This window comes from Musca domestica, unplaced genomic scaffold, assembly GCF_030504385.1.
Source record: "Musca domestica strain aabys unplaced genomic scaffold, Musca_domestica.polishedcontigs.V.1.1 15, whole genome shotgun sequence".
Classification (NCBI taxonomy): Eukaryota; Metazoa; Arthropoda; class Insecta; order Diptera; family Muscidae; genus Musca; species Musca domestica.
Genome location: NW_026712207.1, coordinates 10,117,396 through 10,139,566, shown reverse-complemented (window position 1 = coordinate 10,139,566; position 22,171 = coordinate 10,117,396). Strand labels below are relative to the sequence as shown.

The following is a 22,171-nucleotide window of genomic DNA, read 5'->3' as shown; positions in this document are numbered from 1 at the left end:
GAATGACAAACTTAATACACCCTCCATACTATGGTGGAGGGTATAAAAATATGCAAAATATGCCCAAAACAAAGGTAATTTAAACACTTAAATTCAATGTTCAGCTGGTCTTCACATTGAAAAAATGGAAAAAAAAAGAGGAAAAAATACAACAGCGAAATCAAACGGAATAGACACTCATTCAGTTAGACGCGGTATTCAGTCAGTCAGACACTCAGTTATTGCCTTGCTCTTGGTTTTCTGTCTATTTTTGTTGTTGTTTTTGTTGTCACTTTTTCATGTCTAAGTTAATTCAAAATTCTGTCTTGTGGGTTAAACCAGAACATTGAACAGAGACACTTGGAATAAATATCACCTACATTTAAATGAACCGCACACACAGGCACACACATATACATACACACACACAAACACATGTATATACATAGTGTATGTAAAATACTATTTTTGTACATAGAAACCAATCCGTTTGTCGTCATGTACCTCCATGATATATGTCTGTCGGCCTGTCTGTCCGTCTCTATGTGCGTACATATGTCTCAAAATAAATGGCCTGGAAACCCAGGTAAAAGATAAATGTCAGATCTGTGTTGACACTTTGCAATGGCAAAATATGCTTGGCTTTGCAAAACGAAAAGAAAAAACTGAAACTGAACTGAACTGAAACAAAAAAAAAACGCTGCATCAGAATTGAGCTAATGTCTCGACGTTCATGACTTGAGATTGGCACAAAAAAAGTGAGAAGTCATTTAAAAATGGAAATAGTTTCCAATTTGTGAGACAGATGAGATTGTCTCAGCCAATATCCCGCTGGGTTATTGTGACACGCTCTGAATGTTTCCTAGATGGCATGGAAGTGGAGGAAAAATATGAAGTGTTTGTGAAAATAAAGGCATAAAGCAGACAATTTTGGAAGAAAAGTTCAAATCAGACCAACTCCTGGATGCCAAAAGAAAATTAATATTAAAGAACGCCATCTATATTTGAAATTGTAATATCTTTAAATAGCCCCATGATGTTTGATCTTTATCGAATTTAACTTTCCGTTTGTAACCTCTCAATTTTCGTCTGTCTATCTGTTGAGTTTAACAGCCTGTTCCACGATGTCGAAAGAACACGTTCGCACAACTTTTACACGACAAACAGCTGATTTCCGTTCCACTAAAATCCATCAGAACGAAAATTTGCACGAAAATCAAAGCGAACGAAAACGTAAGCGTTTCAGTGTAATTTTGCGTTCCACTATCTTTTTTCTTTCGTACGCATGCGAACACAAATGTCAAAATCAGTCACTTGTGTGTTTGCTGTCGAATGATAAAAATTAAGGAAAATTGTTTTAACATAAACATTCCTTGATTGAAAATGGAAAGAAAAATGTAAGTAAAAATAATAAATGCAATTTAATCTGTGAACAACAAATATACATTTTTTTATTTTCTCAATTCCAGCACGAAAAAACTACACAGCTGCGGGCACTAGTTGAGTATATGGGGGAGAATCCTAAGTTCGGCAGAGGAGTGCCAATTTTTGGAAGCAGCAGGCAATCCCATGAAGACCACTGGAAGACACAAACCTAGAAAAAATCATTTTTTTATTATTTCAAAAATGTAAAAATACAATCATACTTACTGGTTGTTAGGTACTTCAAATAAATTCGAAGCATCTCTTAAATGCCTCCGTGGCACAATTTGAACCTCCTCCTCATCATCCATAAAAAATAGGGCTACAGAAATATACATTTTTTTCTTTTTTAAGAACACAAATAATCTGAACACAATCACTAGAAATTTTATTTTGTTTGTTTATTTACAATTTGTTTGTTTACAACTGAACTGTCAGTTGAGACAGAGCCACTGCTGCTTTTTCGCGTTTAAATTAGACATTTGGCGCTTTTTTTGCCTTATTTCGCGATTAATTTTGCCAAAAAATATTTTGCAACACTGAATCACGTAAGGCTATGCGAAAGAAAGAACGAAAGTTAGTGGAACGCATTCTTATGCGAAAGTGAGTGAGTAGCCTTCGTTCGCACAAATTTTCTTTCGAGATCGTGGAACAGGCTGTAAGTCTGTCTATCTGTTGAGATCCATACAGCCCAAATTATTTATAACAGAGCTTTGAAATTTGACACAATATTGTGTCAAGGATGTTTGATATCGAAAACAAGTTAAACCAGTCGGTATTGCCGGCAGCTTCATACATTGAGCCAATGTTCGGTTATTTAAATATATTTTGACTTGCGTTATGATTTTTCAAACTGTTTACCCTTCATAGGAAAGTTTCCGAAAGAGTGGGCCATTATTTTAAATTTCCTATCTGACATAAGTCTGATGAAAATATTAATAATAAAACGTATCACATTTGGATATTATATCGACTACTTCCTTCACTTTATATCAGACATTTGATAATTTTTCGAAAAGTTTGAGTTCTATGAGAGTTATAATTATTTAAAAGGTTGACCCGTTCGGGGGGAGGTACCAGAAGGAGTAGTCCGATATTGTCCATCTTCACAACAGGTCCTGTGTTGAAAGAAGTATTGGAATGTGTCGAATTTGAAAGTAATTGGATGCTCATTTCAAATTTTGACCCGTTGTGTGGTAGGTACTAGAAGAAATGGTCCGGTCAATCAGACCTTGTGTTGGTAGAAATTTTCACGTTTGCGAAACTTGAGGATAATCTAGTATTGGGATAAGAGGAAATTTGAATTTGCGTTTCACGACCTTCGTGGTCATACAAAATTTTGACTAATTGTGGGAGAGGTACCAAAAGGAGTAGTCCGTTATATCCCATCTTCACAGCAGATCTTTTGTTAACAAAAATATTGGAATGTGTGAAATTTGAAGACAATCGGACTCTTATTTTGCATTTTATAAGAATTATAATTATTCCAAATTTAGACCCTTTGTGGGGGAGGTGCTTGGTAGAGTGGCATCTGACTTAGCGCTGCAAAAATATGGGTATGTGCAAAGTTTGCACAAAATGGAATAATACTCTTTCTATGAAGTAAATTATTTTCTTTAAACAAATATCGACCATTTGTGGGGGAGGTACCTGAAAGAGTGGACCAAGTTTGCTCAAAATCGGATACTCCCTTCGATAGGACGGACGGACATCTCTAGATCGACTCCAAATATCCTGAAACGGATTTGGTCCAAGAGACCTAGGGTCTAAAATCATTATTTCTATGAGGCACGTTTTGGCCATATCCATATGGCTGAGGGTAAAATGAGTTATATCACTCCACGTTTTCCTATCGCGCCTATATAATCGGGTATCTCACGATATTCGGAATTTCGATTAGTTTAGTCACATATTTCTAGGGAAATATTTCAAATTAGGTATGAAGAGCTTGTAATGGGTCCTACCTCTGGTGGCAGAACCTTAGGCCATATAGCGGTACCCACCGATCTCTGGTATTTTGATTATCCTAGTCACCTTTTTCTATTAAAATGGAATATGTCGTCGGTCCACTCATTCTGGTACTTCGACATCGACATTTTCAATCGACATTTTCAATATCCATGAAGCTCATAAAACATGAAACTAACATCCGGTTTCATTCAGCCCTGGCACCTCTCAATATTTCTATCAAGATCTCTTACAAAAATGGTAGAGATCAGGACATTTCTTCTGGTACCTCCCCACTAAGGGTTAAAGTTTTGAAAAACCAAAACGATTTTAAATTCGAAATAAGCATCCGATTGTCTTCGTATTTCACACATCCCATTATTTCAATTAATACAAGATCTGCTGTGAAGATGAAATATAGCGGTACACTCCTACTGGTACCTCCTACCTCTATAAAGCCATTCAGACTTGGTAGATCTCAATATTTCCACTAACACAAGATCTGTTTTAAAGATGTTAGAGACCGGAGCATTCCGTTCGGTACCTGCCCCACCTAGGGTTCAAGATTTTGAAAAACAAACCCCTCAAAGAAAGCCAAATAAGCATGCGACTCTCTTCAAATTTCATACATATAAACATTTTTCCTAACGCAGAATCTGTTGTGAAGATGATATTTATCTGTGAACCCCTTCTGGTGCCTCACCCATAAAGGGACAAAATTATCAGTACTTATATCTGTCGGTAATAGGGAAACATTTCAGCGCTTTTTTAAAAAAAAAAATATGCATCTAAATATTTCTTTCAACCAGAGACCTGAGATGAATATGGGATTTATGATTTCGCATAAAATATGGATATAAATATTCGATTTTCTTGTAATTTTGCCCATACCAATATTTGTATCTGTATTAGATGAAGTATGAAAATGGTCAATTATATCTGGTACCTCACGCACATTTTAACATTTTCTAAAAATAATCACATATCTCATACTAAAAGTGAAGAAAGAAGTCGATATAGCTCAAACCTGACGCGTCGTAATATTTATATCATATTTATTTAGGCCATATCCGACCTGAACAATATTGGGCCATTCCTTCGGAACCTACTCCATAGAGGTCTTTTTCAATAATTCTAACACAAGTCATAATATATTTAAATATTCGAACATTGGCTGGGGGCATACATGTGTCGGCTAAAGCGACTGATACCTTTTAACTTGTTTTTAGAGTTTTTAAGACCATTTTGTCCTACAAGGTATTGGCGCCATCTACATGTCAAATTTTTAACAAATAAATGTTCTCTTTTTGCGTGTGGAATTAATTAAGAATAATTTTGTTAAGGTTACTTTTTTATTCCAAATAACATATTTTTCAATTATTTTTTTCGAAACACTGTGCCGTAGCGTAACAGGTATTCTTTTTTTATATTTTGTGGGTAATTAATTAACTTTTTGTATTTTGAGATTTTTTTTATTTATGTTTTTTTTTTGTTATTTTTATTGCCTCCAAGCTTATTTTTATTTTCTACTATCTCTTGGGATCATTCATTGGTGGTGGTAACAGCCTTTCGTGGTGGTAGTAGTAGTTTCAGAATTATTGTTTATTTATTTGAATAGATTTTTTTTAGCTTCGTACCTCAATTCATTGAACACAAAAATAATAACAACAACAACACCTATAACGTATCTACAACTCAAGCCGCTGCTGCTACTACTACTCCTCGAAAGACCTTTATCATTAGAAATGTTTATTTTATTACTTTTTACAAATAAGAAAAAAAATAGGCGGGGAATAGAGGTTATTGAGGCTTCTCTAAACACAGAAAAAAAATGAAAATACAAAAAAAAAACAACAACACAACAAAAATAAAAAAACTAATAACTTTTTTCAATTATCAATAAATCACAGAGGGTGGGGGGTAGGGTTGTTTCAGAGAAAAAATCAATAACTAATTAACTACCGCTTCAAAAAAAATGTTGTAGTTGAAGTTCGAGTAGCTCTCGTTTAGGCTGTTGACAACGGCACATTCCTTTGAAAGTGCCGTGAATCATAGAGGGCTTTTTGTTGTTGAAATAGCAAAGGCCATTCATCACCATCTCACCATAGCCATCTCAATGTCTCATAGCTCCTCTCATTGGGTCTGGGGTCTTAATCACTTTCTAAGAATGCGACAGCGAGCGACTGTAATCACCTAGGGTTATCTTTATTGCCCCTCCTTGCCAGCTCCGCCGCTATGACACGTCTATTTGCTGTCTCGTATTGACACAAGTGTGAAGAAAAGTTAAACAAATCATAGCCCGCTCACTGATAAGGCGGAAGTGGCAATAAAACTTAAATTTGTGTCTAAATCCTTTAATAAATAAATTATATTTTTGGAAAGCGTTTTTATGGCCATTAAGGCCAATAAAACTAATTATTTGTTTTAAGATTAATTTTTAAAGAATAATTTAATTTTAATTCAGTTTCAAAGAGGAATAGATGATTTAAATGAAAACCTGAATAATTGGGCGCCACTAATATTTGATTAGTGAATCTGTACTTCGTATTTGTTTTAAGTTTTAATTTTTAAGGACTTATTTAATTTTAATTAATGCAAAAATAGTTTAGAAGACGATTGGGTAATTTTAATGAAATTTTGAATGATTGGGCGCCACTAACGTTTGGTTAGGGAATCTTTACTTCGTATTTGTTTTAAGATTTATTTGTTTAAGACTCATTTCATTTTATCTCATGCGACAAAAATTTGAAAGAGTAATAAGTGATTTTAATAAAAACCTGAATGATTGGGCGCCACTAATGTTTGATAGGTGAATCCGTACTTCATACTGGAAAAGGTGTAAAACTCTATATGAAGGTGTTTTAAAATTAGCTGCCATTGAATATATTATTTAAATTTTACATAGAACCGAATGAAGTTTACAAAACCTCTGAATGCAAGGAGGCTATGAAAAATATATTGTATTATAAGTAATAAAAACCGCCATCTATACTTAAATTGTATCAAGTGTTTAATAAATAACTGCAATTGTTTATTTGACATTCTTTTATAGAAAAAAACCCTTTAAGGAAGGACCTAACATACAAATGTGTGTTTTTTAAGTGACGAACTTTCTTTTCCTATTTCAGTGGACAGTTTTCAAAATTACTAATTAATCAAGCATAGATGGCGTTCTACATTGAAAACAATATCTGTAATGCTTTTGAAAGACTTATGGGTCATAGAATGACATATTTACAATTGAAAAACTAGAGCAGATTTTTAAGATTCAAAATCGAAGCTCGACTACTTTTAGATAGCAATCTGCTGTCATGAGGTCCTTAAAAACTTCTCACAAAAAAAATCCACGATTTTTGGTCAGGAGGTCAGTGACAAAATATTCATATAAATCCACTATTCCTTGATTTTTTTTTTTTTTTTTTTTTTTTGTCTACGATTTTAGGCCAGAATGTCCTTAAAAATATTCTTAAAAATCTACAATTTCTATGAAGAGAAAAAAATATTCTTTAAAACAATTTCAATTTTTGACCCACCTGGTCTTGAAAAAAAATATTTTTTTTAAATCCACTATTTTTTGTTACGAGGTCCCTAAACAAAAATATGACTTTGTTTGGGAAGTACTTGAAACATATACTTCAGAATATTACTTTAAAATTTTGAGTTAGGAAGTTCTTTAAAACATATTCTTTAAAAGTATTAAAGAGGAGCTTGAAAACTATTCTTATAGTATAATATATAATATATATATATAATATATAAACCTGAAAATTCTCAATGTTTAGCCAGGACATTCTTAAAAAATCCATGTTTTTTTAGTAAGAAGGACCTCAAAAACTACTCTCAAAAAATCAACTTTACTTGGCAAGGATATTCGAAATTTTGACCCTTTGTGGGGGAGGTGCCGGAAGGAGTGGACCATATCGGTCCAATCTTCACAGCAGAGTTAGTGTTATTAGAAATAATGGTATGTGTGAAATTTGAAGATGGATGCTTATTTCAGATTTTATAATCGTTTTGGTTATTCAAAACTTTGTGGGAGGTACCAGAACAAATGGTCCGATATCTTCCATATTTATAACAAATCTTGTGTTGATGGAAATATTTAAATGTACCAAGTCTGAATGGAATCGGACGTTAATTTGGCATTTTGTAAGCTTCGTGGATATTCGAAATTTTTACCCTTACCCTTTGTGGGTACCAGAAGGAGTGGAATGATATATTCTATCTTCACAGCAGAATTACTGTTAGTAGAAATAATGGCATGTGTGAAATTTGAAGAGAACGGGATTCTTATTACGGGTTTTTAATCGTTTTGGTTATTCGAAATTTTGACCCTTTGTGTGGGAGGTACCAGAAGAAATTGTCCGATCTCTACCATCTTTTTAACACATCTTGTGTTGATGGAAATATTGAGATGTGCGAAGTCTGAATGGAATCGGATGTTAATTTCGCATTTTATGTGCTTCATGGATATTCAAAATTTTGACCCTTTGTGAGGGAAGTAGCAGAAGGAGTGGACCGATATATTCCATCTTCACATCACACCTTGGACTATTAAAAATATTGTGATTTGTGTAATTTGAAGAGAACAGGATGCTTATTTCGGATTTTATATTCGTTGAAAATCGGACTCCTACATAACATTTTATACGAGTTATAATTATTAAAAAAAATTTGACCCTTTGTGGGGGAGTTACTTGATGGAGTGGACCGATATTGTCCATTTTCATACCTGACCTAGTACTGACGCAAATATTAGGATTTGCAAAGTCTGAACAAAATCGAATGATCCTTTGTCTTTCTGTGCAGGAAATTATTTTCTTTGAAAATTTTGACATTTTGTGTTGGAGGTACCAGAAAGAGTAGACCCATATTACCCATCACAGAACTCAATCTAAGTTTGATAATAATGTTCCGATGTACCAAGTTTGGATCAAATCGGATACTCCCTTTGACAGTTATAGTGCGCACAAACCAGACAGACAAACGGGCGGACATCGCTAGATCAACATCGGCTAGATCCTGAAACGGATTTGGTACAAAGAGGCCTAGGGTCTTTCGATGAGGCACGTTTTGGCCGTATCAAATGATATTATACCCCCTCTAGCCATATGGCTGGGGTTATAAAAAGTAAGTAAAGCCAAGGAAGCAGCTAGGCGGGAACAATCATGTGTTTTCCACCATTGATTGTGGTTTTGAATTTTTGGGAGAGCAAAATCCAATGATAAATATTTGCACATGGTAGTTTTGCCATGACCCTGTCTCAGTTCCTTTAGTTCTTATATCGCATCTCGCTTTTTACGTCCCTCTAGTTCTATTAAAACTACACTATCTTTGACGATGTTTGTGAGACCCATTGTTTTGAGTAACTCTCTCTCTCTCTCCCTATAACTGATTGTGTGTGTTCTCTCACAAAGTAGCCACGAGCGCTGTACCACATTCTATTTGGAAAAAAATGGGAGATATGAAAGAATTTCTCTTCTTCCAACTTATTCCAAAAAAAATATCTCAAACTCTCCAAATATTCTTTCGAATTTTTTATAAACAATTTTCATGTAACCAATTAAAATTCTGCACAACTTTAATTTAATTTTCAAAAAAAAAATTGGTATTCACTTGTAGTTGAATTCATATTTACATTTGAATTCAAACAACAAAAAATAGATATAGAATAAATTCCCCTTTTTTGTTTTAATATTAGTTTTTAAATTGTCTATCTTGTTTAGGTTTTTTTTGAGAACTGAGAATAACAAACACACGCACACACACTCACATATTGTTACATGTAGGAATAAATCACTTTGGGTATGGAACAATGCCACAGCAGATATGATAGCCTGTGGAGATACTCAGAAAAATTTAAATTTTAATTATTAAAATATAAAAGCTACTTGTTTGTTGATTTAGTTATCGATGCGTTGTAGTTGTTGTTGGTATTTTCAATACGCAATAGAAGGCACAGTGTTGCGAACACAAAAAAAATTAAAAAAAAAAAAACTCAACTAAAATAAAATAAAGGGGTTGGATATTATTAATGACTTCTAGTCGGAGAGAAAAAACGTCGGATTTCAATGTTTTTAAGTAAGTTTCCAAAGCTGCAGAAATTGTGTAAAACGAGTGCCATCTATACTTCAGTCTAATTTTTAAATATCTAAATCGACATCTAAAACTGCCCTATGGAATGCCTAAAAGCCTCAGAGTCTATATCAACTTGTACTATTCTTCTAGGCAGTGATAATTTATACCCTAGGTCTCTTTGAACCAAATCCGTTTCAGGACATTTGGAGTCGATCTAGATATGTCAGTCCGTCCGTCTGTCTGTCTTTTTTGCCGGCTGGTATTTAAAACAACTCTCGAAGGGAGTATCCGATTTGGTCCAACCTTGGTACATCGTAATATTTTTGTCAAACTTAGATAGAATTAGTAGATGGACAATATCGGTCCACTCCTTCTGCAACCTCTCCCACAAAAGGTCGGAATTTTCAAAAAAAAAATTTACTGCAGAGAATGAAAAATGATGATCCGATTTTGCCCCAACTTTGCAAATACCAATATTTCCATCAGAGCTTTGTCAGGTACGAAAATTGACAATATCGATCCACTCCATAAAGTACCTCCGCCAAAAATTTAAATATTCATAAGGCTCATAAAACGCGAAATTAACAACCGATTCCATTCAGATTTGACACATCTCAATTTTTCCATCAACACTATATCTGTTATAAAGATGAAATATATCGGTCCACACCTTCTGGTATCAACCTCAAAAAGGTCCAAAGTCCTGAGTACCAAAACGATCATAAAATCCGAAATAACCCATTCTGTCTACTAACACAAGATCTGCTGCGAAGATGAAATATATATGGGTTCACTCCTTGTGGTACCTCCACCACAAAGAGCCAATTTTTTTAAATATTCGCAAGGCTTATAAAAAGCAAAATTAACATCCGATTCCGTTTAGACTTGGCACATCTCAATATTCCTATCAGCACAAGATATGTTGTAAAGATGGTAGATATCGTACCATTCCTTCTGGTACCTCTCCCACAAAGGGTCAAAGTTTTGAAAAACCAAAAAGATTGTAAAATCCAAAATAAGAATCCGGTTCTCTTCAAATTTCACATATCCCATTATTTTTACTAACACAAAGTCTGCTGTGAAGATGGGATTTATAGGTACACCACTTCTGGTAGATCCCCCACAAAGTGTCACCATTTGAATATCAATGAAGCTTATAAAACGCGAAATTAACATCCGATTCCATTCAGATTTGTCACATCTTCATATTTCTATCAGCACAACATTTGCTGTAAATATGGTAGAGATCGGACAATTTCTTCTAGTACCTCCCCCACAAAGGGTCAAAGTTTTGAATAACCAAAACGATTACAAAATCCGAAATAAGCATCCGGTTCACTTCAAATTTCACACATCCCATTATTTATATTAACACAAGATCTGCTGTGAAGATGGGATATATGGGTCCACTCCTTCTGGTACCTTTCCTACAAAAGGGTCAAATATTTGAATATCCATGAAGCTCATAAAACACGAAATTAACATCCAATTCCATTCAGACTTGGTACATCTCAATATTTCTATTAGCACAAGATCTGTTATAAAGATCTGTTATAGAGATCGGACTTCTTCCTGTACCTCCCCCACGTTGGGTTCAAGATTTTGAAAAACCAAAACGATTATAAAACGCGATATAAGCATCCGGTTCACTTCAAATTTCACACATTTCAATATTTCTTCTAGCACAAGATCTTCTGTTAAGATGGGATATATTGGTCCTCTCCTTCTGGTACCTCCCCCACAATGGGTCAAAATTTGAAATATCAGCGGCTCTCAAAAAACGCGAAATTAACAAACGATTCCATTGAGCAGTGGCACATCTCAAAATTTCTATCAGGACAAAATCTGTCCTGATCGAACAGATCGAACCATTTCTTCCCGTACCTCCCACAAGGGTTAAAATTTTGAATAATCAGAACGATTATAAAACGCGATATAAGCATCCGGTTATCTTCATATTTTACACATGCCATTATTTCTATGAATACAAGATCTGATGTGAAGATGAAGACATATCAATCCACTCCTTCTGGTGCCTCCTCCCCAGAACGTCAAAATTTCGAATATCCATGAAGCTCATAAAACGCCAAATTACCATCCAATTCAGTTCAGACTTGGAACATCTCAATATTTGATTTCGCATTACATTGGATATAAATATTCGATTTTTTTGTATTTTCCCCATACCTACATTTTCATCTTTATTAGATGTGGTACGAAAATGGAACACCTCGGTCGACTATATCTCGTACCTCACCCACAGTTTGACATTTTCTAAAAATTAACAAATTTTTTATATAAATTGAAGGAAGTAATTGATGTAGTCCAAACCTGGCACGTCTCAATATTTTTATCATATTTATTTTGGTCCGATACGAATTGGTCAAAATTGGTCCATTCCTTCGGGACCTACTCCATAGAGGGTCAACAATTTGAATAATCATAACAGAAGTCGAAATACATTTAAATAATCGAACATTAGCTGTGTGTATACGTCTGTCGGCATAACCGACTGATACTTTTTCATTTGTTTAACTCACATTTATCTATTTTACCCCAAAGGTAATTCTCAAACAGAAGCCCATTATTAAATATTAGCAATTTTATTCCTAATGCAAAAATCATGCATATTTCTATGAAACATCTATGAAATTAATAATTGAAAACATACAAACTGACACACATTATCATTTAAACAAAAATAAACTCATCTCAACTCAAAACTCCGCCAGATTACAAAAGATCAAAAACATAAGACATCAAAATAAGAGACAAGCACAAAAAAAACGTGCCCCACTCAATGTGAGGTCTATTAAATATGCCAATGGAAATTTAAATAATTTCTTCCTTTCCACCCTGCCTCAGACTTCTCTTTATCTTTGGCCACAAAAAAAACGAATTTGCATTTTTTTATTTTCTCGAAACAATATTTATATGAGTTTCACACTTTGGCACAAAAAATTGAAACCTCTGTAGAGGGAATATTTTATGCGGCATCACAGCTTAGACGAATCGGCAGAACGTCATAAAATTGTAAGCGTTTCGAGAGCGAGTTGAAGAATAAATAAAAATTATTTTTAATGGGAATTTTGGGAATGGGGAATTTGAATATGAAATGTTGTTCGGGTTTAAGTCCAGGCATGTCTTCTTGAGACAGGTTTGAGGAGGAATCACCATTAAAAATATATACATTGTAATCCCTTTAAACGGAATTGAGAATTTTGGGAATATCGAGTAACTACTAATGAGTCAACAAGTCATTGAAGATGGCTTGAGTTTTTATGTTACGAATTTTCGAAATTTTGAAACATGTCATTGTAATTCTGTAAGATGACCGAATTTCAGGTAAATTGTTTTCAAAAGAATGCTCAAAACTTTGAAATTTGTAAAATGTTGAGATTTTTTTTAAGAAGCTCTATTGCAAAATATTGCATATTGCAATTATTGCATCGGAAAAGATATATAAGATTATGGCATTAAGGCTCTAACAAAAATATTTTTATATAATAAAATGTTTATGTTTTAAAAAAAATCCCAATTTTCTTCTAAATTAAATTAAATTAAATTTTATAATTTGTAAAATATAAATAATTCACAAATTTGGAACATAAAATTTATTTGGTAGGACGTTTCAAAAAAAAAAAAATAAATAAATAAAAATTGTAGGAGTCAAAAGAATATTATTCAGATATCAATGACTTCTATCAGAAGGACCTTTAAATCAATATTCTTAGGAAATCCATCCATTAACCTGGAGGACCTTTAAAAATTCCACGAAAAAAATCATTGAAGAAAATCCACAACTTTTGGGGGCAAAAATTCGGCTAGAAAAAAATATTCTTAAAATAATCCACGAAATCTCCACGATCCACGAAAATTAAAAAAAAAATATTCGTAAAAATCCACTACAAAAAACCAATTCTCAAAAACCCCGCATTTTGTCCCTGAGGACATTGAAAAATATTTCTAATAATCGACGAGTATATCCGGCAGATTTTTTTTCAAAATATTTGTTCGGGAGGGCCCACCGACATGGCTTTGAAAAATATATTCTTAAAAAATGCACGGCTATTGTCCACGAAGGCCCTAAAGCTCCCCAAAAAAAACTTTTGGCCCAGTGTGAATTAATGAAAACTTTAAAATGGCCATAACTCCTTAAATATTGAGTTTTCGGCGTTTTTAGCAATTATTTGAAAAAATATTTTTGAACGACTCAACGACTTTTATTATTTTTTATTGAAATAATATTGTCTAAAAATCTTGAATTTTATATAGAAAGAACTTTAAAATTTCTATTCGAAAAATCAGAGGCTTTTTTGGGAGGATCTTTAAAAAATATTCTTAGAAAATCCAGACTTTTATCCTGTGGAGGACCTTGAAAAATATTCAGAAAAATGTTCAAAAAAATCACGACATTTGTAAGTATTTTTAAAAAAATCTACAACTTGTGGACGTTGAACTGTTATTCAAAAAACAATTCTTAAAAAAGTCCCAAAAGGCTTTTCCTAAAAAATCACGATTTTAGACCAGAAGGAACTCGAAAAAATATTCATAAAAAATCGACAATATTTATCCAGAATTTCTTTGTAAAAAGTAATCTTAGAACCTCCACCACTTTTGTTGGGGAGGACTGACTGTAAAAAATGTTCTTAAAAAATATTAAAAAAAAATATAGTTAGAAAAAATTCCGAGTTATTCCTAATAAAAATTACGATCCTTGAAAAAAAATATATTAGAAAAATGCACGATTTTTATCAGGAAGTTACATGAAAAGGACTTTTTTGCCGACAAAATTGATTTGAATATAACCTCTACCATGAGGTAAAGAAAACCTTTTAAAAAGAAGTATCGAGATTCCATTCCTGCCAGTGAAATCGATCGGTTGGTAAAAAGTCATCGTTCCTGCTACAAATATTGGTGATATCAGAAATCATGGACCTATTCCAGCTGTTTTCTGCCACATAAAACAGAACCCATTTCTGCATCATAATTTTAAACGATTCCGTTAGAAAATGTGGTTAAAGTAGTCAAAAAACCGAATACCGGGACGTCTGTTGATCCTTGAAAATATATTCTTTAAAAATCCACGTTTATTGATCTATTGATCCTTGAAAAAAATTTTTTTAAAAAGGTTTTTTTTTGGCCTGTTGATCCTTGAAAAAGATATTCTTTATAAATCCAAGTTCTATTGGCCTGTTGATCCTTGAAAAAATATTCTTTATAAATCCACGTTCTATTGGCCTGTTGATCCTTGAAAAAAATATTCTTTAAAAGTCCACGTTTAATTGGTCTGTTGATCCTTGAAAAAATATTCTTTAAAAATCCACGCTTTATTGGTCTGTTGATCCTTGAAAATATATTCTTTAAACATCCACGTTTTGTTGGTATGTTGGTCCACGGTCGGTCCTTAAAAATATTCTTTAAAACTTTACGTTTATTGCAATGTTGGTCCTTGAAAAATATTCTTCACAAATCCATGGTCGGTACTTAATAAAATATTCTTTACAAATCCACGTTTATTGATCTAATATGGAGGCTATACGGAAACGTGGATCTATATCGACAATGTTCTGCCGCAACTCTTAATACCAAATTTTAAACTACGCCGTTAAGAAGTGGGCCTTAAATGTAACAAAATATCGAATATGGGGAGATACAATTATATCGTTGACCGTTGACCGATATAGCCCATCTATTCAAAATCTTAGCTTCCTATCACATGCCATTTGGATTATATCGTGATTACAACACACGGACAGAGGGACGAACAAAGCTATATCGACTCAAAAATTTAATCTGATCTAGAATATATATCCTTTGTTGGGTCTAAAATGATTATTTCAATGAATTATAAATATAGAAATTACTAACTCAAATAAAGGATTTAGGATTCCTGGTCAAGAGGTCCCAAAAAAATATATAAAAACAGCAAACCTTGACTTTAAAAAATATTTTAAAAAATCCAGGGTTATTTTGCAAATAAATTTCGACACTTGGCCCAGTCATTAACAGCAAAACTTTCAAAAATGTACGATTCATAAAAAGAATTTTTTTAATGAATACCGAATTCATGGTCCTTAAAAAATATTTTTAAAAAATCCCAATTCGGGCCCTTAAAAGGTTTAAAAAATCCACAGCTTCGGAAAAAAATCCACTATACTTGGCAACGAAAGAATTTAAAAAATATTTGAAAGATCTTCAATTCTTGGCCAGGAACTTCTTAACAACATAAAAAAAAAAGTTTTTTTTGAAAAACATTTTTAAAAATGTAGGATTCATAGTCAAGACTTCCTTAAAAAAATTATTTATTTATATGGGGGGCTATACGACCCCCATATAAGTGTTTTCATTTGATATTTATTTTTCTGCGAATTTTTTTTAATATTTTCCGAATCGAAATTTAGGTCTGTTTGTACTTCGGTAACCGATTTTCCATTTATGATATCGAAAAAATTGCAAAACTATTGGATTCTTGCAGGTTATGGAACAGAGCATTTGATAGATTTCCAAAGCCGATTTAATCCATCAAACGAAAGTCGACTTACATATCCCTAAGGCAAATTTTTCTAAATTTGCTCTGTTCCAGAAGCTGCAAGAATTATTTGCGGGTTCTGGAACAAAGAAATTGTCTATCTTTAAAATCGGATTAAATTTGGCAGATGTCAAAAGTCGATTAAACGATCAAACGAAAGTCGACTTACATATCCCTAACGCACGGCTTTCCAAAATCTTGTATGCTTTCCATATTTTCTTTTCAACTTCTATTCCATAATTTTTTCGAGCTCTATTCAATCCTTCGGATATTTAGATATATCTTCCAAACAGTCAGCCTTTTTTTCAAGCACTCGAAAGCTATTAACATTTCACTGTTTTGTTTTCCTTCATTCCAAAAACTTGTTCTCCCCTTTGGTGTACAAAGTCCTGCTGCCATTGCTTGGAAAATCTAAACACGTACCATGGACTTAAGCTAATGGAGTTAATCTCTTTACAAAATGACTCATCAGCCGCTTCGTCAGCAGTTGACGCGCAATGTAAAACAAGTTTTTACAATTCTCATTAAATTCTTTGACGAGGGTATTTAAATTCCAGCGCCAGGCAAACGCCAACAAAAACTCCAACAAATTTAAATGAAAATTCCAATTTTGTTCATTCTAAACTTACCTCTTGGTTGTTGCTTTTTTAAACTGGCTTCAACTTTTTTGTTGTTGTTATTTTTGTTACTTCACTCTTCAATTGAGAGGGGGCTTGGGGCTTGCAGAGTTGTTGTTCTTTTTGTTTTGTGGTTAAATTGTCAAAGAACAATGTTGTCGAACAAGTATCCGCTGGATTGCCTGAGCAGCATAAAAAGATCAATTCGTTAAACACCGACCAAACGACCAACCGACCGGCCGCCAAGAAAATACAACAAGAATACCCGAATGCGGCGAGACAAGAAATGAAACAAAAAGAAAAAAGAATGGAGATTGGATTTTGGAAAATTTAGAAACAAAAAGCAATATTCAAAAAATAAATTCAAATCAATTGAAGTTTAACACATTTTTTTGTAATCAACAACAAAATTTTCAAATTGAAATTTGTACCGAAAATAAACACCAAAAAAAAAAAAATTTCACTCAACATTAGATATTTTTTGTTGTTGTTTTCTCCTTCTTTTTTGTTTTTGTTTGCTTTCTTGGAGATGTTTTTATTTTTTTTTTTTCTTGTTTCGTTTTGTTGATTTTAATTGCAAACCGAACACCAGGTCACCAGCGCTTCTTTTTTGGCGTTGAAACAAAGGAATTTCACAAACACGTGAGCGCACAATTCGCAATGAAAGTATTTCAAAAATAACAACAAGTACCACAGAAAAAAGGCCTATACTTTTTTGCGGAATTAGTTTCCTTTGGCATTTTTTTTTTTTTCTATTAAAAACACATTTAATTTTACCACTTTAGCAATCTTTTTTCAAGATCGCGTCTTGTCACTTTGAACCACAGCAATAGAACGGAGGAAAAAAAATAAAACACAAACGTTTCGAAATTCCAAAATACTGCGGTGATTCTTAGTTTTTATTTCTTAAGAAAACCGAACCGTACTCAATAAGAGCCCAAATTAGACTGATGTGGACCCGGTTCGTTTGTTGAAAAAAATAAACCAACGACGGCAATGTTCATCATGATGATGTTGTTGACGATGACGACGACGATGATCGTGCCTACAGCAATTCCAATTCACAACAATTCCAAAGGCATTCATTCTCTCTTTCCATTCAATATCACTCACCGTGGCGCCCAATGTGGTGTTTACTCGGCACAGTCAAAAGCGCGAGAGAGAGAGAGCAAAGGAGAGAAAACCAAACAACACCACATGGAACGAAAGTATTATTCGTATAGAGTTGGTCGGGTCGGCTTGTTTAACTAAAGGCGCAGCAGACAAAAACAACCACACTGAAATGATCTTGCAAACAATAATGGAAAGAGTCACACAGTCAGACAACAAGTCTGCCAGTCATACAGTCAGACAGCCAGCCGGTCGTTCAAGCAACAAGCAAACGAACTTAGTACGGCAACAATAAACACAAAAAAAAGGGAAGCCAAGCTATTTCTTTTGTTTTCTTTCAACTACAAACACAAATGCCGGCAAACCAAGACATGGAGAGACTCTTGAAAAAGTAACAACCACAAAACAACTCTTTTATTCTCACACTCCCCACACAGTGGTGTCTGGCATAATTCTCAGCTACTCTTTAAGGGAATTTCCTTAACAAACCAAAAAGAGAGAGAAAGAAGAAGAGCACTGTCATTAAGAGATACTTACATTAAAAATATAAAAAAGCGTTGCCATTTTTTGGGGGGATTTAAAGTAATGAGGGGAAAAAATATTTAAAAATTGGTCGCCACGAGTTGTTCTAGTTGCTCCTACTGGTATGCCTTTTCTAATTAATCTGCGGAAAGATTTTGTTGGGTAGTATCTATCATAGATGGAGAAAATAATGAGAATGGCATCTTTAAGAGAATTTTGAAATAGCTTTCCTACGTTGAATTTTAACTCATTTAATAATTTATCAAAATATCAATCGAAAACTCAAAGCTCAAAAATTATTTTATACAATTAAAAAAATATCAGTCGGTTTTGCCGGAAGATGTATACCCTCAGCCAATGTTAGAACATTTTAAATATGTTTTGATTTCTGTTATGATTACTCAAATTGTTGACCCTCTATGGTGTAGGTTCGGAAGGAATGGGTAAATTTTACCATTTCGGACCCACATGAATATGATATAAATATTGCGACGTGCCAGGTTTAGAATATATGGACAACTTCCTAAACTTTATATGAGATATGTCACAATTCTTAGAAAATGTTAAAATGTGAGTGAGGTACCAGATATAGTCGACCGAAGTACCAATTTCATACTCGTACTTGATCTGATACAGATAAAAATATTGGTAAATCGAAGATTTATATTCAATTTTATGCGAAATCATAAATTCCATATTCATCTCAGGTTTCTGGTTGTGAGTAATATTTAGATATAACAAATTGTAAAGAATCGCTGACTTGTTTCGCAATTTATGACAGATAAAATTATTGGAAATTGTGACTCTTTGTGGGTGAGGTACTAAAACGGCAGATGTATATTATCCTCACAACAGATCTTGTGTTAGCAAAAATGTTTGTATGTAGGAAATTTGAGGAGATGGATGGATAGATTTGGATGCTTATTTCGCTTTCTTTGAGAATTTTTTTTTTTTCAAAATTTTGAACCCTATGTGGGGGAGGTACCAGAAGAAATGGTGCGATCTCTACCATCTTTATAAAAGATCTTGTGTTGATGGAAATATTGAGATTTATCAAGTCAGAATGGAATCGGACTTTATTTTCACGGTTGACCCTTCGTGGTGGAGGTACCAGAAGGAGTGGACCGATATATCCCATCTTCACACCAAACTTTGAGTTAATAAAAACACTGCGATGTGTGTAATTTAAAGAGCACCGGATGCTTATTTCGGATTTTATGATCGTTTCGATTATTCAAAACTTTGACCCTTTGTGGGGGAGGTATCAGAAGGAAAGGTCCTATCTCTACCATCCTTATAACACATCTTGTGTCGATAGAAATATTTAGATGTACCAAGTCTAAATGGAATCGGATGTTAATTTCGCGTTTTATGAGCTTCATGGATATTCAAAATTTAACCCTTTGTGGGGGAGGTACCATAAGGAGTAGACCGATACAGGGTGAGATAAAAAAAAACAGCAACAAAGTCAAACGCCATAACTTTTACACTTTTTTTAAATGTCATTGAATGAAAGCAAAATATGTCGGAAATAGCATCAAATATTAGAATAAGTTTAGATTTGTTCGAATTGGTAACCTTTGGCACGAATTATGGCCTTCAAACAGCCAATGAAACCACCGTCACACGTTGCCCGAATGTTGCTCTGCGTTATTTTGTCAAGTAAACGCGATCATTTTGTTTGTTTACAAACTGCTGGACAACGAATGGTTTCTCATCGGAGACGGAGAAAACCAAATTCGGCAGTTTACCACTTTCGGGCAAGCGAAGCTACTCTTTAGCCCTTTTGAGTCTATTTTTATACCCTCCACCTTGGAAAGGAGGGTATATTAACTTTGTCATTCCGTTTGTAACATCCTTAAATATTCGTCGTAGACCCCATAAAGTATATATATTCATAATCAGCATAAAATTCTAAGTCGATTTAACGATGTCCGTCTGTCTGTCTGTCCGTCTGTCTGTCTGTCTGTTGAAATCACGATACAGCCCACATTATTTGACGTAGAGCGCCAAAATTTAGCAGATTTTGCTAAATGGTATTGTGTCTAGGATGGTTGGTATTGAAAATGAGATATATCGGTCCACGTTCTGGTATAGTCCCCATATAACGGTACCTCCCGATATTCGGTATTTTGATGATTTATGCCACATTATTTAACGGATTTGTCTGAAAATTGGTATTTGTAGGTCATAACGGGTCCCTATACGTGTGGCGAAACATTGTATGTATAGGTCCACGTTTTGGTATAGTCCCCATATAACGGTACCTCCCAATATCGGTATTTTGATGATTTTTGACTGATTTTTTCACGAATTTCACTGAAAATTTGGTAGTTGTAGATCATAATGGGTCCCAGTTCGTGTGGCGAGTCATTGTAATTATAGGTCCACGTTTTGGTATAGCCCCCATATAACGGTACCTCCCGATATTCGGTAATTTGATGATTTTTGCCACATTTTTTTCACGTATTTGTCTGAAAATTGGTATTTAAAGGTCATAATGGGTTCTAGCTCCGTTGGCGGAACCTTGCATGTGTAGGTCCACGATTTGGTAGAGCCCCCATATAACGGTACCTCCCGATATTCGGCATTTTAATGGTTTTTGCCACATTTCTTCTAATGTTTCCTTTACCCTAAGGTGGAGGGTACTAAAAGTTTGGCCCGGCCGAACTTAATGTTTTTTTACTTGTCTTTCTGTTGCGGTGTAAGTTCTTGAACTCATTTTTCAATATTTGCCGAATGGAATATTGCGATATGTTCAGCTCACGAGCCATTTTTCGGTCACTGCAATCAGTGACCATCCACTTCCTTGACGTCGGGCTACGCTAACAGTATCACGGTAACGAGCGATGGTACGAGACATAAAAGATTTATTCACATTTAAATGCTGGAGTCCCCTTACGATATCCACTTGTGGTTTTCCAGCCAAATATAAAGAAATCACACCATCACCCTTGAATTCCATTACGAATAACTTTTTTTCCGGAAAATTTTCACCAAAATACTTTTGTACGCTTGTAAACAATATAATGAGCTGTCACTGCAATAATTTTAACAGCTATCGAACGGTTGGCTTAGAAATGACAGCAGTCTGAAGTTGTTTGCAGTTTTTTCATCTCACCCTGTACAAGACGAAAATATATATATTTTTTTAATTCCAATGCTTCTTCCAGGGCAGAGGGAGAATGCGTCTTCTGATTGAAGAACACTGAAAACCAATGGGTTTTCTTATGGAGACCAACTTAGACTTCCTATAGAAGATTAATGGGTCTTCTCCAAAATGACCAATGGGCCGTCGTATGGAAGACCAAGATTTTCTTCTATAAAAGTTGTAGGTATTTTAATAGAAGATCAATTGGTTATTTTATAGAACATCTTTGATTCTTCTTGTAAAACGCTCAATGGGGCTTCTTTCAGATGATTAAATGGTACCCTTATAGATATATTTTAAGGAGCCCGATTGGACTTACTATCCAAGAACAATGGCTCTTGGCATAGGACACAAACGTGTCACGTAATAAGAGACCAATGGATTTTCTCATAACCCACCAAATAATTTTTTTATATCAGACCAATGGGTCTTCATAACCCATTCATAACCCATGGGCTTTCCTATAGAACAACAAAAAACTTCCTATGGAACAGCAATTTGTCTTTTTGTTTCTAATTTTTTCCTATTGACCCTACACCTCTTGAACGAAATCACCAGCTCCCTAAAACGAAACACACTACTTTCATAAGGTTCCCATGCATTTATGATTCATTCCGAGCATATTTGCAGCTTCTATGAATCGTTTAATTACAGAAAAAAAAATAAATAAACCAGAAAAAACAACAAACTGCATTTTTACATTTTGAATGCACCAAAAATGGAGGAAACCCCATTTGGATTCAGGGGAAAAAATTAAATTCTAAAAATAGTTATATTTTAAACTTAACTAGCAATCTCAAAAACTATGCAAAT

At 34.0% G+C, this 22,171-nt stretch overlaps 1 protein-coding gene and 1 long non-coding RNA gene across 3 annotated transcripts in view; one reads left to right on the top strand and one right to left on the bottom strand.

Annotated features, from left to right (window-relative positions):
• LOC101888630 (bumetanide-sensitive sodium-(potassium)-chloride cotransporter) overlaps window positions 1-17,493 on the bottom strand; it is a 189,206-nt gene extending 171,713 nt beyond the window's left edge. For both annotated transcript variants that reach the window (XM_020034704.2, XM_059119650.1), the window contains exons 1-2: window positions 17,353-17,493; window positions 16,588-16,757 (exon numbers count right to left, since the gene is read on the bottom strand). The gene's annotated coding sequence lies outside the window, so the exon portion shown is untranslated. The remainder of the gene's footprint in view (window positions 1-16,587; window positions 16,758-17,352) is intronic.
• LOC131801237 (uncharacterized) lies at window positions 1,089-1,777 on the top strand. Its single transcript, XR_009341748.1, has 2 exons — window positions 1,089-1,376; window positions 1,449-1,777. It is a non-coding gene; the product is annotated as an uncharacterized LOC131801237 (long non-coding RNA).
• Window positions 17,494-22,171: the final 4,678 nt, after the last annotated feature.